Source organism: Muntiacus reevesi, chromosome 6 (assembly GCF_963930625.1).
Source record: "Muntiacus reevesi chromosome 6, mMunRee1.1, whole genome shotgun sequence".
Classification (NCBI taxonomy): Eukaryota; Metazoa; Chordata; class Mammalia; order Artiodactyla; family Cervidae; genus Muntiacus; species Muntiacus reevesi.
Window position 1 is genome coordinate 113,876,371 of NC_089254.1, and position 12,849 is coordinate 113,889,219.

General features: G+C 45.0%; 1 long non-coding RNA gene across 1 annotated transcript in view; it reads right to left on the bottom strand.

The window, feature by feature from the left end:
- LOC136170984 (uncharacterized) overlaps positions 1 to 11,859 on the bottom strand; it is a 473,556-nt gene extending 461,697 nt beyond the window's left edge. Inside the window, exon 1 of the long non-coding RNA XR_010663725.1 lies at positions 11,314 to 11,859. This is a non-coding gene — a long non-coding RNA (uncharacterized lncRNA). The remainder of the gene's footprint in view (positions 1 to 11,313) is intronic.
- Between the last annotated feature and the right edge of the window lie 990 nt (positions 11,860 to 12,849).

Genomic DNA, 12,849 nt, shown 5'->3' on the forward strand with positions numbered 1-12,849 from the left:
CAGAATTATGTACAAACGTTAGTCGACAAACTTGGGCTTTCGTCCTGCCTCCAGAAAAGGGTTTTCGGACACTACTTGGATTTTTTACTGCCCTTTCTTTGTCAGTGAACCATGTTTATACTACTGAAACTTTAGGGAAAGAATTAGGGAAAGAACAAAGAACAACATGCCAAGGGTTTACTAATAAGAACTTTAAATATATTCCTGTTCATTGGGACTAATGTTAGGCCAAACAAGGAAAATTAATGTTTATAGCTAATCATACAATTGTCAATTGGGGACCCCATAGTATGTGGCTATTGAACTGCTCAGATGATATTAACAATACTATGTATGATTATATTACTCAAGTAACATGGGAGGTTACTAATACTACAATGGAACATTACCATGACAGAGGACTTCTTGGCTAGCTTGATGATGGAATGGCCCCCACCTCGTCCTCGAATCATCTTTGATAAACAGATTGGGCCTAAACAATGGGACATCTGAAAACTTGCTGCAAACACCGAAGAACTTGGGACTTGGACCAGACATTCCGCAGGGACCAATCATAGCTATAGCAATTATTTCTTTCACTATAATCAATCATATTTTATACAAGCCTGTGTTCCATTTCCTTTTGTTATAGCTATAGGAAACTTACAATTCAATAAGACTATACGTTCTGTAACTTGCATAAATTGCAGATTATATACTTGTCTTAACCCCTCTATTTCTTTAAGGTATGATTCTCTTTTAATTCTTCGATCTCGACGTAGTCTATGGTTACCAGTAAATCTCCAACGGCCCTGGGAAGAAGGTCCCATGGCTGGACTTGCTTCTCGGTTGCTTATTAAATTGCTCCGGCGATCTAAATGATTCATTGGATGGCTGATTTTTAGTATTTTGGAATTAATAGCCATTTGCACCACTGCTGCTGTCACTGGGGTTGCTTTACAAACCTCTATTCAGACACATAATTTTATTCAAAATTGGACTAAAGATGCCCATAGTATATGGGCCACTCAGACTCAGATAGATGAGGAAATTCAAGAAGAAATACAGGAACTGAAAACAGCCATCGAATGGGTTGGAGATCAGTTAACAGATGTACAAAAACAGGTGATGCTAAAATGTGACTGGAATTCTACTCAATTTTGTGTTACTCCTGTTCATTTTAATAATAGTGCCTACAACTGGGAACAAATCAAGTTTCATTTACAAAACATACATGATAATGTCTCTCTGAATGTACAATTATTACAAAAAGAAATATTTGAAACTTTTTCTAATAGTCTGCCCTCTTCCATTGATATGGAAACTTTAGCTAAACAATTAACTGATCAATTATCTGGGCTAGACCCATGTGGATGGTTTCAAAGTCTTACTCATAGCATTGGATCTGGAACCATAATTTTGGTGATTGTCTTAACAATTATATTTGTTGTCTACCGTTGCCTTCATGCAAAGATTGTCAAAACTAAACAAACTCTGATGGTCAGAACTCTCCTTACAAATATTATAAATAAATAAGGGGGAATTGTCAGGGAATGTTTGATGGGAGGATTCCTACATGCTGTCTCTCATGAGTCCTTTGTCCCTCTTCAAGTGGAACAGCACGCTGCTCCCAGGGACTGAGGTCATTGTGTGAGGCAGGCTTGGGTCTCCTTTAGTAAACATTCTCTTTAGGACAAAACTGCTTAGTCTTGCTCCCCTTTCTTGAGATATGGATTGTGTCCTGACCTTGTGACCAACATTACCCCTTGCTCCCTTGGTAACGGTTGCTGTACATTTGGTTTTCTGATCTCTATCATTCCCGAAAGAAGTTTCTTGTACTGTAGCCTATATATACTCATAGAAAAATCATTAAAGCACCTTTGCTCCATCAGAGCTTAGGTCCCCGGGTCTTTTTTGTCTCTCTTTCTCTCTCTCTTTCTCCCTTTCTCTTTCTCTCTTTCACTTTCTTATCATCGACTCCGTACCACCAGGTTACGGTCCATTAAAGGACCCCAACAACGAGTGACCTGTACAATTGGAAGACCCAAGACCCTCTTTTCTCAGAGAAACCCCAAGGCCTCATTGACCTATTAGATTCCATTTTGTTCACTCACAACCCCAACTGGGACAATTGTCAACAGCTGTTGCAGGTGCTCTTCACCACAGAAGAAAGGGAGCGAATCCTGGCAGAGGCAAGGAAACGGGTCCCGGGGGCCGACAGAAGGCCAACCGCCCAGCCTCATCTTGTGGACGAGGGGTTTCCTCTGTTGCGGCCTAACTGGGATTTTGAGTGAGGTAGGGAGCGTTTCCAAGTGTACCGCCAGACTCTGATGACTGGTCTGCGGGCCGCAGCAAGAAAGCCGACAAACTTGGCGAAGGTAAATTTAGTAAGGCAAGAGCCCACTGAGAGCCTGGCAGCCTTCCTAGACAGGCTGATGGAAGCTTCCAGGCAATATACACCTATGGACCCCCAGGCTGAGGAGTCACGCGCTGCAGTTCTGTTAGCGTTTGTAAATCAGGCAGCCCCAGATATTAGGAAGAAATTACAAAAGATAGAGAGATTGGGAGAACAGACAATACAGGATTTACTGAAAGCAGCTGAAAAGGTATTTAATAATAGGGAGACCCCAGAAGAAAGGGAAGAACGAATTCGACGGGAGGAAAGGGAATTAGCTGAGAGGATCAGGAAGGAAGATAGAGAACATAGAGTGAGGGAAAACTGGAAGAAGCAGAGGGAGCTAACCCAGATTGTTTTTGTGGGGATAAAGGCCGGAGCAGAATTGAGGGAACCTCGAGATCCCTGGAAGAGAGAAAAAGAGAAACCAAAAACGCAGGTCCTAAAGAAAGATCAATGTGCCTACTGCAAAGAACAGGGGCACTGGAAAAACGAGTGCCCTAAGAGGGACCCGAGGAGAGGAATACCCAGAGAGAGAAAATCTCCCCTAGAAGTCGAGTTCTATATCTGGGGGAAGACAGTGACTGGGGGAGTCAAGACTCGGCACCCCTCCCCGAGTCCTGGGTAACCATACATGTGGAGGGCAAACCCGTTGGCTTCATGGTAGATACTGGTGCCCAACACTCTGTTTTAAATAAACAACTGGGGCCAATGTCTAAGAAAACCAGCTTGGTGCAAGGAGCCACGGGGACAAAAAGATATTATTGGACCACAGAATGACAAGTAGATCTGGGGACTCCCCAGGTGTCCCATTCATTTTTGGTGATACCAGAATGCCCAGTCCCTCTACTTGGAAGAGACTTGCTGACTAAAGTTAATGCTCAGATTCATTTTGACCCTGGGAGAATGACAGTCACGGAGGGACTTGGACAGCCGATACATGTCTTGTCCCTAGCCTTAAGAGGTGAGTATAGACTTTTTGCGCCAAAGCCCTCAGAGACCATAGCACCAGATGTACGACCGTGTGTCCATAAATACCCATTGGCCTGGGCAGAAACGGCAGGGATGGGACTGGCCAAACACAGACATCCGGTCGTCACCGAGCTAAAGGCCGGGGCAGCTCCTGTGAGGGTGAGACAGTACCCCATGAGCCTGGAAGCCTGGCGGGGATCACTCCCCACATTCGACGTCTCATGGATGCCGGAATTCTCAGGCGATGCCAATCGCCTTGGAACACACCCTTACTACCAGTGAAGAAGCCGGGGGGACAGGCCTGTGAGACACTTGGTACACTGTGTTGGACTTGAAAGATGCCTTTTTCAGCCTACCACTGGTGGCCCAAGGTCAGGCCTTTGAGTGGACCGAGGGGGAAGGCCAACCGGTAATACAATTAACTTGGACCCGCCTCCCACAGGGGTTCAAGAACTCCCCTACCTTGTTGTAATGAGGCTCTGAGTGAGGACCTCTACGAATATCGAACTTGCCACCCAGAGGTCATTCTGCTACAATATGTAGACGACCTTATGTTGGCTGGAACCACTGAAGAGGCATGCAGCCGTGCCACCGGGGACCTCTTACAGACCCTAGGCACCTTGGGGTATCCGCGCTAGCACAAAGAAGGCACAAATAGCCCAGCAAGAGGTCACCTATTTGGGGTATAAGATCAGGCAAAGGTGGCTAACCCAGGCCATGAAGGAAACAATATTGCAGATGCCAGAGCCCAAGACCCCCCGCCAGGTGAAAGAGTTTCTGGGGACTGTTGGATATTGCAGACTGTGGATCATGGGGTTTGCTGAGAAGGCCCAGCCCTTGTATGAGGGAAGTAAAGAGACCCCAAACTGGACTTGGACTGAGCCAATGAGAGAGGCTTTCCAGACACTCAGACGGGCCCTACTAGAAGCCCCAGCCCTTGCCCTGCCTAACCCAAATAAGCCATTCCAGCTGTTTGTAGATGAAAAGCAAGGAATAGGAAAGGGGGTCTTGATGCAACAATGGGGACCGTGGAAGTGGCCAGTGGCATACCTTTCGAAGCTATTAGACCTGGTGGCCGCTGGGTGGCCCCCTTGCCTTCGCAACATCGCAGACACTGCCCTCCTCGTCCGCGATGCTAACAAGTTGACGTATGGACAACAACTCCTGGTTTACACTCCCCACGCCGTTGAAGGGGTTTTGAAGCAGCCACTGGGTAAGTGGATCTCCAATGCCCGCTTGACACATTGCCAGGCCTTGCTGCTCAATGCCCCATGGGTGTGTTTTCAGACCCCCTGTTTCCTGAATCCGGCCATGCTTTTACCCAACCCAGAGAAAGACCGCCCTCTCCATGATTGCAGCGAGATACTGGCTGAGGCCCTGGCGGCATGAAAAGACTTAACTGATGTACCCCTAGACAAGAGTGAGCTATATGGTTCACGGATGGCAGCAGCTATGTAAAAGATGGGCAAAGGAAAGCGGGAGCTGCCATAGTTGATGATTTAGGACAGATTATATGGGCTGAGACACTTTCCCCAAACACCTCTGCACAAAAATTAGAATTAATTGCCCTAATACAGGCTCTGGAGCTAGCCAAAGGGAAGAGAGTTACCATTTTTACTGACAGCTGATATGCTTTCAGCACTGCCCATATTCAAGGTCCAACACACTTGGGAGAGAAAAAGACCTTAACATTTCTCCAGACGGCGTGCCTGAGGTTCCCTCGACAAAATGCAACTGGATGAGAGATAATCCAGGCTTGCAAAACATGCCAGCTAATGAGGGCAGAGAAGAAGCAGCACACGGGAACGAGGTACCGAGGGGAAAAGCCAGGGCAACAGTGGGAGATAGATTTCACTGAGGTAAGCCCAGACAAGTATGGGTATCGCTATTTATTGTTTCTGGTAGATACCTTCTCGGGGTGGGGGGAAGACTTCCCCGCTAAGGGAGAGACAGCAATAGTGGTTGCTAAAAAGATCTTAGAGGAGATAGTGCCTAGGTACGGGCTGCCAGTGACTATGGGCTCTGATACTGGACCTGCCTTTGTGAGCCAGATTGTACAAGGGCTGGCCCATGCTCTCGGGACGAAGTGGAAGTTACATTGTGAATATAATCCCCAGAGCTCAGGACAGGTTGAGCGAATGAATCGGACTCTAAAAGAAACTTTGACAAAGTTGGCAATAGAGACTGGCGGGGACTGGGTGACCCTCCTTCCCTTTGCAGCCTTTCGGGCGCGTAACACCCCTTATAAGCTGAATCTTACCCCTTTTGAGATTCTGTATGGAAGACACTCTCCTGTGTGTCCTATTTTCAAAGGAAAATGTCTGCCACTCCCTACTTTGGGGCAATCCCAGCAAACTCTGATGGCGTTAACTAAGGTGCATAACCATGTTTGGAAATTGATTCGAGAGATACGAGGGTCCAAATAAGGGGGCCATCCCCTCACATAATATTGGCCCAGGTGATTGGGTTTGGGTAAAATGGCACCAATCTAAAGCATTAGAAGCTAGATGGAAAGGCCCTTATGTTGTTCTCCTTACCACTCCTACTGCTGTCAAGGTCGACGGGACTGGACCCTGGGTTCACTGCAATCATGTGTGGCAAGCCACACCGGAAGAACAGGAAAAAGTGTGAGCAGAATGGAAGGCGAGTCCTCACCTATCAAATCCTTTGAAACTGAAACTCGTCTGCCAGGAGGTCTCCTAATTCTCCTGCTGATGGACGGGCAGACTCATGAGCTGCTCAATGAGACCTCAGAAATCCACCTTCCGAACACCTGGTGGCCAGACCTTTACTTTGACCTAAGGGGAAGGACCCCGGGGGAAATACCCACAATTAGGGCCATGGGGGGGGGGGCATAGGGACTGGGAGAAAACTCAGCCAAGCGGGGTTCTTTGCATGCCCGGGAAACATAAGAAATAACTGGAAAACTGTGGTGGCATGGAAAGCTATTATTGCAGAAAATGGAGCTGTGTAACCTCTTGTGATGGGCTCCGGGAATGGGACGTAGGAAACAGAGATTTGGTAGCCCCGAGTGTGGCTCAATCCCCAGGGCCAAGTACCTCAGATAAGGGTGCAATTTAACCAAGCTTCACTATCTCTGCAAGGCCAAGGGCTTTCCTCCCTACGAGCTGCTGTAGATGCAATCAGTCACTTAGGGAGGTCTTTGACTTCCTTGTCTGAGGTGGTCTTGCAGAATAAGAGAGGATTAGACTTGATTTTTCTCCAACAGGGTAGGGTCTGTGAGGTTCTGGGAAAAGAATGTTGTTTCTATGCAGACCATACAAGAGTGGTAAGAGATTCTATGGCAAAAGTGAGAGAGGGACTGGCACAATGAAAGAGAGAACAGGAAGCCCAGCAGAGATGGTTTGAGTCTTGGTTTCAACACTCCCCCTGAGTGATTATCTTAATTTCCACCCTCCTGGGTCCACCTAACCGACTAGTATGAGCCAGTGGCCCAAGATGGAAAAGAGGGAGATTCCTCTACTTGAACAACAGACGGGGGGGAATGTGACCAACGCCATGGCAGGCAGCTTAGATTAGGAGTAGGCCTTCCTACTTCTGGATGGTAAGATTATCAGGCCACCTGGATACAATCAATCAGCTTTCGCTTAACACTGACCACTGTTTGCCAATTAGGAAATTAGGAACGGGGCGTAAACCACCCCGGGAAAGTCCCGCGCGTGAAAGTTTGACCAATGAAATTGCTTTGCAAACTTGTAACCAATTTGCTTAAACCAACTACCAACAGCGTGTGCTCACCCTATAAATTTGTGTACCAGGTTGGCTCGGGGCTCTCTGATCCTGCACCACTGCGTTGGTTGCGGCAGGAGCCCTGACTCCAGTCAGCAATAAACTTCAATTTTTGCGAGTTGCGTTGTCTTGGAGGCCTTCTCTCTTCCCGCTCGGGAATTCGGACATCGGGCATAACAGGGAAAGAGACCTCCGGCAGGAATGACTCGGGGATCTGTTCCGCACCGGCGGGACGCTCATGCGCAGATACCTGGGGCTCCATTTCCGATTCAAGGACTATGCTGGAGAACGTCCAAGTGCCAAACGGGAGAAGCGATTCACCGTGCCACGAGCACCAGCACCAGCACCACCTGCACCAACACGAAGGTCAAGGGGAGAAAGGTGACCCATCGAGCCCCAAAGAAACTTCTCCACCAGCATGGCACAGGTGCCTAAGTGGAGATGGGTCATGCAACCGTTCCTTTCTGAAAGCAAAGGTCCTCCCCGCACTGAGGAAAGACCCAAGCCTGCCCTAGATGGTGAGAGCAAGACAACTGGACATCCAACTCTGCCCATCCTATCTGTCAGTCAGTTGTATCGTCCCGCTTGGCCCCGGACAAACGCCGCTGGACGCGATGAGACGCGGCCGGCCTGTGAAGTGTCTGGGGCGGTGGGGAAACTGTCCTCTCCTAGCTGCTTTCTCGCCTGCCTCATGATCCCGCGACCTGGTGGAGGGGCGCCCGAGGACCCTTATCGATCCCCTCTTGCGGTTTCTTTCTTTCTCTTGGTTGCCAGCGTCAAACACAAAACCATCCATCAAATGGTGGACCTGGAATTTGCGATTTAGCATCTCAGACCTAGAGGGACAGCTGTGGCTCCTGAATGTGCTAGTCGGTTTGGCATGGAACAGAGAAAGTTCCGCTGGCTTCTTCTCCCCGCATGGTTACCTACAAGGCACTGTGCCCTCCCACATGCAGCAAGGAAAAAGAATGATGAGCAGTATCTTCCCCCAAGAACATGAACAGGCATGCTCTGGACGAGAAAGTCGAGCCACCCACAGGCTGCCCTCATTATCACCACCAATCTTCCTGTGCCCCATGGCCTCAAATGAACTTACTGCTTGCTCTATCCACACGCTCTGAAGAAGAAGAAGGAGAAGGAGAAGGAGAAGGAGAAGGAGGTGAAGAAGGAGAAGAAGGAGAAGAAGGAGAAGAATGGTGATTGGAATGGCGTGGCAGATGGAATGGGAATGTTGCCTGATGCTGGGGGAAATCTGTGCAAAAGAGAGCCAAATACTGGCTGATCTGGCTTCTCTGTGCCATGGGAATGAGGCAAAAGGAGAGCAAGTTTGTGAGCACGTGTGTCATAAAGCACAAAGCAGTAGCGTCCTGGGATGGGATGGGGCAGCGGGAGGTGGGAGGGGTGCAATAGGCTAAGGAAGATAGCGGGGTCACGGCCGACTTTTCCTAGTAAGGATCAACGGAATCAACACGTCAGCTGTGGGAATCCCGTGGACTGTGGAACGCCCGTGCTGGAAGGCAAGCATAATGTCCATGTCGGGAGAGCAAAGAAACATACGTGTCACACACCAAGAAGGAAACCTACAACCATCCTCTTCCCCGAGGGAAATCTGTTTATATCTTAAGGTATAGTGCGTTTTGAGTCCCTCAATTGGAAAAATGACTCTAGAAATCAACTATTGTAATTAGAGTAGAAAAAGAGAATGAAGACATGCAAAAAATAAAAATAATAATAATAAAAAGAACAGAAAATACAAAAAAAAAATTTAAAAAATGAACTAAAACACACACACACAAAGAAGAAGAAGAAAGAAAGAAAAAGACAACTAAGATTGAAAAGGAGCTGAAGAAATGAATCCAAAGTTGCAGTGAGCCTCTGGCTTTCTGGAGGAGCTCACTTTGGACCATGACCAACGGCCCCGAAGGGAGAAAAGCATATGTGCCACACTCGCAGCATCTTTTGGTGCTAGGACCCTGAACGCTAGAAGAGATGCTAGTGAGAAAGCATAGAAATTGGAGTGGACCTCAGTCGAGGGCAAAATTGAGGCAAGGGTTTATTGTTGTCCAGAGAGGGGTTGTCCTCAGGCAGCGGTCTGGGATGAGGAGACCCCTCAAGCGGAGAGGTGTCTGCCCAAAAAATTGATCAACGGAACAAGTTACCCTAGGGATAACAGCGCAATCCTATTCAAGAATCCATATCGACAATAGGGTTTGCGACCTCGTTGTTGGATCAGGACATCCTGATGGCGCAACCGCTATCAAAGGTTCGTTTTTTCAACGAGTAAAGTCCTACATGATCTGAATTCAGACAGGAGTAATCCAGGTCGGTTTCTTTCTATTATGTATTTCTCCCAGTACGAAAGGACCAGAGAAATAAGGCCAAGTGCAAGCAAGTGCCTTAAATCGATTAATGATCTCATCTTAATTAACTCCACAAACAAACTTTACACTAGAAAAGGGTTTTGTTAAGGTGGCAGAGCCCGGTAATTGCGTAAAACTTAAAGCTTTATAATCGGAGATTCAAATCCTCTCCTTAACAAAATGTTTATAATTAATATTTTAATATGAATTATTCCCATTCTCCTAGCTGTGGCATTCCTCACACTAGTAGAACGGAAAGTCCTAGGATATGTGCAATTTCATAAAGGCCCAAACGTTGTAGGCCCCTATGGCCTACTCCAACCTATTGCAGATGCTATCAAACTTTTTATTAAAGAACCACTACGACCCGCCGCATCCTCAATTTCAATATTTATTTTAGCCCCTATTTTAGCCTTGATTCTAGCCCTAACTATATGAATTCCCCTACCCATGCCATATCCCCTCATTAACATAAACCTATGGTCCTATTTATACTGGCAATATCAAGTCTGGCCGTATATTCTATTCTCTGATCGGGCTGAGCCTCCAATTCTAAATACGTACTAATTGGGGCCCTACGGGCAGTAGCACAAACAATTTCATGTGAAGTAACATTAGCGATTATCCTATTATCTGTTCTCCTAACAAATGGGTCCTTCACACTTTCCACTTTAATCATTACACAGGAACAAGTGTGATTCATTTTTCCAACATGACCCTTAGCAATAATATGATTTATCTCAACACTAGTAGAAACAAACCAAGCCCCATCTGACCTCACCGAAGTTGCATCAGAACTAGTCTCAGGCTTTAACGTAAAGTATGCAGCAGGACCATTCACCCTGTTTTTCATAGCAGAATATGCAAGCACTATTATAATAAATATCTTCACAACAATTTTATTCCTAGGAGCATTTCATAACCCAATCCTACCAGAACTTTACACAATCAATTTTACTATTAAATCTCTGCTACTAACAATCTCCTTCCTATGAATCCGAGCATCTTATCCTCGATTTCGCTATGACCAGCTAATACAGCCGCTATGAAAAAATTTCTTACCTCTAACACTAGCCCTATGCATATGACACATATCACTACCCATTTTCCTATCAAGCATCCCCCCACAAACATAAAAAATATGCCTGACAAAAGAGTTACTTTGATAAAGTAAATAATAGAGGTTTAAGCCCTCTTATTTCTAGAACTATAGCAATTGAACCTACTCCTAAGAATCCAAAACTCTTCGTGCTCCCAATTACACCAAATTCTAATAGTAAGGTCAGCTAATTAAGCTATCGGGCCCATACCCCGAAAATGTTGGTTTATATCCTTCCTGTACTGATAAACCCAATCATCTTTATTCTTATCTTATCAACAATAATACTAGGAACTATCATTGTTATAATTAGCTCCCATTGGCTACTTGTCTGAATTGGATTTGAAGTAAACATGCTCACTATCATTCCTATTATAATAAAAAAGTATAACCCACGGGCTACAGAGGCATCAACCAAATATTTTTTGACCCAATCAACAGCCTCAATACTGTTAATAATAGCCGTTATTATTAACGTAATATTCTCAGGTAAATGGACTGTAATAAAATTATTTAACCCAGTAGCATCTATACTCATAACAATGGCTCTCACCATAAAATTAGGAATAGCCCCATTCCATTTCTGAGTCCCAGAAGTAACACCAGGCATCCCCCTGTCATCAGGCCTAATTCTGCTTACATGACAAAAATCAGCACCCATATCTGTACTTTACCAAATCTTTCCATCCATTCATCTAAATATAATCTTAACCATTTCTATTCTGTCAATTATGATTGGAGGCTGAGGGGGACTAAACCAAACTCAACTACGAAAAATTATGGCATACTCATTAATCGCCCACATAGGCTGAATAACAGTAGTCTTACCATATAATCCCACAATAACATTACTAAATCTAGTCATCTATATTATTATAACTTCTACCATGTTCACACTATTTATAGCTAATTCAACTACCACTACTCTATCATCATCATACACATGAAATAAAATACCCGTAATAACCGCCCTAATCCTTGTTACCCTCCAATCAATAGGGAAACTTCCCCCACTATCAGGATTCATGCCAAAATGAATAATTATCCAAGAAATAACCAAAAATGATAGCCTCATCTTGCCCACCCTCATACCAATCACAGCACTACTAAATTTATATTTTTATATACGACTCACATATTCCACCCCACTGACAATATTTCCCTCTACAAACAACATAAAAATAAAATGACAATTCTCCACTACAAAACAAATAACCCTCCTACCTAAAATAGTTGTTCTATCTACTATGCTACTACCACTCACACCAATTTTATCAGTACTAGAATAGGAGTTTAGGTTAACCTAGACCAAGAGCCTTCAAAGCCCTAAGAAAGTATAATATACTTAACTCCTGATAAGGATTGCAAGACCATATCTTACATCAATTGAATGCAAATCAACCACTTTAATTAAGCTAAATCCTCACTAGATTGGTGGGTTCCACCACGAAACTTTAGTTAACAGCTAAACACCCTAATCAACTGGCTTCAATCTACTTCTCCCGCCGCGAATAAAAGAAGGCTGGAGAAGCCCCGACAGAATTGAAGCTGCTTCTTTGAATTTGCAATTCAACATGAAATTTCACCAGAGGACTTGGTAAAAAGAGGAATATAAACCTCTGTCTTTAGATTTACAGTCTAACGCTTCGCTCAGCCATTTTACCTATGTTCATTAACCCCTGATTATTTTCAACTAATCATAAAGATATTGGCACCATGTATTTATTATTTGGTGCCTGAGCAGGCATGGTAGGAACAGCCCTAAGCCTATTGATTTGTGCTGAACTGGGTCAACCTGGAGCCCTGCTTGGAGACGACCAAATTTATAACGTAATTGTAACTGCACATGCTTTTGTAATAATTTTCTTTATAGTAATGCCAATTATAACTGGAGAATTTGGCAATTGACTAGTTCCCTTAATAATTGGTGCCCCAGACAAAGTATTTCCTCGGATAAATAACATAAGTTTTTCACTCCTCCCTCCCTCTTTTTTTTTCCCTCCTCCCTCTTTTTTATTACTTCTAGCATCATCAATTGTTGAAGCTGGCGCAGGGACAGGCTGAACTGTTTATCCCCCTCTAGCTGGTAATCTGCCCTACACAGGAGCTTCAGTGGACCTAACTATTTTTTCTTTACACCTGGCAGGTGTCTCTTCAATTCTAGGGTCCATTAATTTTATTACAACAATCATTAATATAAAATCCCCTGCTATATCACAATATCAAACCCCTCTATTCCTGTGATCTGTATTAATTACTGCCGTATTACTGCTTCTCTCACTCTCTGTACTTGC